This window comes from Marmota flaviventris, chromosome 7 (assembly GCF_047511675.1).
Source record: "Marmota flaviventris isolate mMarFla1 chromosome 7, mMarFla1.hap1, whole genome shotgun sequence".
NCBI classification, from domain to species: Eukaryota; Metazoa; Chordata; class Mammalia; order Rodentia; family Sciuridae; genus Marmota; species Marmota flaviventris.
In genome coordinates, this window is record NC_092504.1 from 91,443,431 (window position 1) to 91,449,430 (window position 6,000).

The window sequence follows — 6,000 nt, forward strand, 5'->3', positions numbered from 1 at the left end:
CCTTGGGCCATTGACTGTTTCCTCTGCATAAACGAGATAACTGCATACATGGCTCACATCCTCACTTCCTTCAGTCTTTGTTCAAATGCCCCCTCTCTGAGGCGGCCAACAGTAACCACTCTCGAAAATTGAAACTTGCTTTCTCCTGATGCCCCCTACCCTATTTTTGTCTTTTCTTCATACTATTCGTTTTCTATTTACTGAATAAGTTGCTTATTTCTTGTTTGTTTACCCCACCCCCACCCTCTCCCGCAAGAATGAAAGCTCTACAAGGGCAGGTATCTTTGTTTAGTGCTTAGATCAGTATCTGGCACATAGTTGGTGTTCATGAATGTTTGTTGAATGAATTTATGAATTTCTTATATTACAAGCCCTCCCCCTTTCTTTTTGAGGTTTCTGCAACTTCAAATTGTTAATGGAAACTTCTGTGGCAGAATGACCTTACTACCCTGATCTCTCCATGTGTGTAAAAACAGGAATTTTCTGCAAGAAAAGGAAAAATAAATGGTTCCAACTTAAACTGACTCTTTGATTTCCAAGTTGTTTTCTGTTAGCAAAACAAGTTTCTATTTTAATCTCAGGAAATATCCATGCCAATTCAGATTTGGGACATTATTTTAGGCAAACAGCTTGGTGTCATCCATTTCAGATCCTTCTAATGAAGTCCAAAAATGTAAAAGTCAAAATATTTTTTCTGTGGAAAGTCAGATTTTTGTAAGTGTAATGTAGGCTTGGTTCCAGGCTCCACTGGCTACTCCTTAGCTGTTTTCTTTGTTTATTGGTTCCTGCATTAAATTTACAAATAAACTCCACTAGAACAATGGACGATTAGGAGGAAAGAGGTCAACCTACAGGCTAAAAACCTGGAGATAGAAGGGAAAGTGGAAGAGTAGATAGGTGAAAACTGGATTAGTATTTCAGCAGAAGTGTAATGCCCCATCTGCATACTTCTTCTCTCCACCCTAGCAGTTTATTTTTTTGGCCTGGCAATTACTCCATCTTCCTTCTTCATTTGGGCAATTCCCACTTATCCTTTTGATTGAAGCTGATACTTATCCAGGATTTTTTTTTTTTTTTTTTTCTGTACTAGTGATTAAACCTAGGGATGCTTTACCACTGAACGACATCTTCAACCCTTTTTATTTTTTATTTTAAGTTGATTAGGGCCTTGCTAAGTTGCTGAGGCTGACTTTAAACCTACCATTCTCCTGCCTTAGCCTCCCTAGCCACTGGGATTATAAGCGTGTACCCGGTTTACCTAGGACCATTTCTAACATTTTATTTGGTTAACTCCTGTAGTACATACTTCCTACAGTACATTCCACACTGTCTACCACTAGGGGGCCCTGGAGCGACATTAGTCTAACCAATAGGAGGACAAGGGCAGCTTCTATATCCTTTGTGCCCAGGTCACTGACTGGCACAAAGCTTAAATGCAATAAATATTAAATGGAGTGGATTGAATTGAACTGAACTATGTCTGGTAAACTTTAGCTTCTTCCTTGAGTAAGCAGTAACTAATTATGTTAGTCTTTGTTGAATCAGAATAAGGAGACCTCTAAAGGACTTCCAAAGTCTAACGAGTTATTTTGTTGCGGTGATGACCACCAGTGATCATTCAAAACCAGAGGTGGAGAACCCATGGAAGTGTCATTTCACTACTCAGTCTGTTGGTTTTTTTTTTGTTGTTGTTGTTATTGTTGTTGTTTTTCAATGCTGGGGATTGAACCCAAGTTCTCACACACACTACCACTGATCTACATACCCAACCCTTCTATCTCAGTCTTAAAACAAACAAGGAAGAATGAGATCAAGTTGGGCATGGTGGTGCACACCTTTAATCCCAGAAACTCCGGAGGTTAAGGCAAGAGAATTGCAAGTTCCAGGCCATCCTCAACAAATTACCAGTACCCTAAGCAACTCAATGAGAACCTGTCTCAGAATTAAAAAATAGAAAAGACTGGCATGTAGTTAGTACCAAAAAAAAAAAAAAAAAAAGAATGAGGTCAAATGTCTAACTTTTAGTAATGACTGAATTTAGCAAGTAGGACAAACTTTAGTTTTCTGTCACATAATGACACCTTGCAAGTAGTAATCCCAATTTTCTCATTCACAAATAATTTTCTGTCATTTGTTATGAGTTAGGATAGAAAAAAACAAGAAATATGTGAAAGGAGACATAAAAGAAGGCCAAGGAAATGAGATTTTAATTCAGAAGTTCTGCTTGTCTAGGCTTGTCATTCCCTAGACCAGTCTCTTTCCCAAGTCTGTTACTCCCAAATTCCTGGGAAATTCATAGATTCACCTGAGCATTATTAATTAGCCCCCATTAAATAGATTAAGTAAGAGATGACATTTTTAAAAACCTATAATTTAGGGGACTTTTCAGCACTATCTAACCATCAGATAATAAAGACCACACACATCAGCCTAAGGAAATTGACCACCATACATGGTCTTGAGATCACCAGACTGATATCTTTCCTAAATACTTTTCCATACCCACTCATTACCAAGTTTTCTTTAAAGGATTTGGGAACCCCCAAAAGGCATCTCTTACTCTTGAGATAGCCCACATTCTCCCTTGAATGTATATTCTTTGCCTCTCTCTCTCTCTCTCTCTCTCTCTCTCTCTCTCTCTCTCTCTATATATATATATATATATATATATATATATATACACACACATATATGAATGACAGCAGAAGGCATTACAATTCTTATTACATATATAGAGTACAATTTTTCATATCTCTGGTTGTATACATAGTATATTCACACCAATTCGTGTCTTCATACCTGTACTTTGAATAATAATGATCATCACATTCATCCATCATTAATTACCCCTGCCCCCTTCCTTCCTTCCCCTCCAACCCCTCTGCCCTATCTAGAGTTCGTTTATTCTTCCCATGCTCCTACTCCTATCCCACTATGAATCAGCCTCTCTCTCTCTCTCTCTCTCTCTCTCTCTCTCTCTCTCTCTCTATATATATATATATATATATATATATATATATATATACATTCGGCATTTGGTTTTTTGGGATTGGCTAACTTCACTTAGCATTATCTTCTCAACTCCATCCATTTACCTGCAAATGCCATGATTTTATTCTCTTTTATTGCTGAGTAATATTCCATTGTGTATATATGCCACTTTTTTTTTATCCATTCATCTATTGAAGGGCATCTAGGTTGGTTCCATAGTTTAGCTATTATGAATTGTGCTGCTATAAACATTGATGTGGCTGTGTCCCTGTAGTATGCTGTTTTTAAGTCCTTTGGGTATAGACTGAGGAAAGGAATAGCTGGGTCAAATGAATCAATAAGTGGGATGAACTCAAACTAAAAAGTTTCTTCTCAGCAAAAGAAACAATTTGTGAGGTGAATAGAGAGCCTATATCGTGGGAGCAAATCTTTACGCCTCATACATCAGATAGAGCACTAATCACTAGGGTACATAAAGAACTCAAAAAGCTAGACATCAAAAAAAAAAAAAAAAAAAACAGTAACCCAATCAATAAATGGGCCAAGGACCTGAAGAAACACTTCTCAGAAGATGATGTGCAATCAATCAACAAACACATGAAAAAATGTTCATCATCACTAGCAATTAGAGAAATGCAAATCAAAACCACTCTAAGATTTAATCTCACTCCAGTCAGAATGGCAGCTATTATGCATACAAACAACAATATGTGTTGGCGAGGATGTGGGGAAAAAGGTACACTCATACATTGCTGGTGGGACTGCAAATTGGTGCAGTCATTATGGAAAGCAGTATGGAGATTCCTTGGAAAAATAGGAATCTCTCTCTTAAGAGTGCCTCCATTCTCCCTTGACTGTGGATCTACTTTCTCAAATAAATCTCTGTCTGTACCCCTGACTGGCATGTGCTGAAATTCTTTTCTGTCACTTAACTCAAGGACTCTGTTGTCCTGAGTCGAGTTCTCCCTTCTCTCCAGGAACTTCTTAGACTCTTCTCCCACGACAGTTATAGGGTGATATGGATAAATAATAAAATAGGATCAAACAAACCTCACTTCAAACATTTAGAGATTAGAAGATTGTATTTAGCTTTTTTTTTCAATAAACATTTATTAGGAGCCTATGATATGCCAGTCATTTTTAGATACTAAGATTTTAGCTAGGAACAAAGTAAAGTCCTGCTCAGAAGGAGCTTATATTCCAATGAGAAAAAAAAAATAGTGCTATGAAAAGAAGAAAAAAGTATAAGGAGAGCATAAAGGGAGGTTAAGGAGATAGGAAGTGGTGAGGGGGTGCTTTCAGATGGAGTGGTTTGCTCACTTCTGGAGGGGTGACACTTAAGCAGTAACTGGATGAAGTGGGGCCCAAGTGGGGTCTAGGCAGAAGGTAGAGCAAGATGCATTTTCTCCATCAAGTTCTGAGATGACTTTTTGTAGTCAGTGCCTGTAAACTGTTCAACAAGCTATTGTTAGCACCACCCCACATGCAGTATAGTGACACAGGCACAAGATTACTTCTTTGAAAAAAAAAAAAACCTCCTGTTAAGAGAAGAATACACACAGCAATTCTGACTCTCAGCTGGAAAAATTATAGAGACTTTGCTCTGGCAGTGGAGAAAGTACTTTGGTCAGACAATAAGTTCACACTGGCTTCTCGTAAAGGGGTTACTTTGTAATCTTTCTTAGCCACATCAGAAATGACTGTACAAGTATATGTCCTCCTTGAGGGCTGTTTGTCACTTACAACCCTTTTTCTCTTGGCACCAATTTGAAGGCCCAAGTGTTGCTTAAAGGAACTAACAAGAGACAGACATTTTCAGAACAGACTCGTGGTTTCTGTGGCAACTAGATTTCCTTAAAACTTAAAAAGCCTTTGATCTAATTGCTTCTAGTTAGTTTCTTGTGCAAATAACCACAATCAAAGTCTTTTCTAGTTCTTAAGCCTCATTTCTTTTCTTCTGTGTTCATGTTATTCTCTCATCTTAATGGAGGCTACCTTGAAGCTAGCTTAAATAATAGGGTTGTTTGGGAGGACAACCCCTTACTCTCACCCTTGCTACAAGGCTTGGATCCATTTATTTGTATTAATGTTTGGTATAAAAAAATCAACTGTCTTTTTCAACCCTGGGAGGCCCTAAATTTCTGGATATTCTCATTCTACTTACAAGGCAGCCAGTTCTTTTATGGAATCTTTCTCTTTTTTTTCTTTTTCATATGATACCTTACTAAAAGCAGCAAGGAACAGTGAAATAATACAATAATATTTTCAGGTTTTACAACTATATTCCTTTGTATCTGGATATGGGTTTTGCCTTCTAACTTATAGATAATGATTTTATGAAGGAGCGTAAGTGTCACTAGTGTCCCATCCTGTACATAGCAGCTATGTATGTATACACACCTTATAAAACTGCAGTGCTATCATGTCATCCCTCTGATGATGTCCTAAAATAAAGCAAAAAATAAATTCTTTACTTTTGTCCTCTTGCCTGTCATGCTTCCTGGCCCCTGAAAATGCAGAGTTTTCCATATCAGTTAAGGTAAAAGACTAAAATGTTATAATAAAGATACTCCCAAATGTAATGGATTTTTCTAGGTAGAAATTTATTTCCTCATCCTTTGAGGTGAGTGCCTTAGGTTGGTGGGCAACTTTGCTTCCTGCATTCATTCTGGTCCCAGGTTGACAGTGATTGCCAGTCAAAGTCATTTTAGTAATTAGAAGGGGAAGGGTTGTTAGCGGAAAGAAGGGAAGGAAAAGTATGGAGGAAGCACACCTGTTCTCAAAGACTAGGACTGGAAATAGTAACTGTCATTGCTACTCACCTTCACTGGAAAGAACTGAACCAGATGCTAATATCAACTGCAAGGGAGGCTGAAAAATGTACTCTAACCCTGTGGTCAACTTTCTCTGTATCACTATGGAAAGGGAGAAAGCAGAATTTGTAGAGCAGTAGTCTTCACCACAAAAAGTTAAGTATATCTATAGAAATTCAAGTAGAGAAGCCAGGCT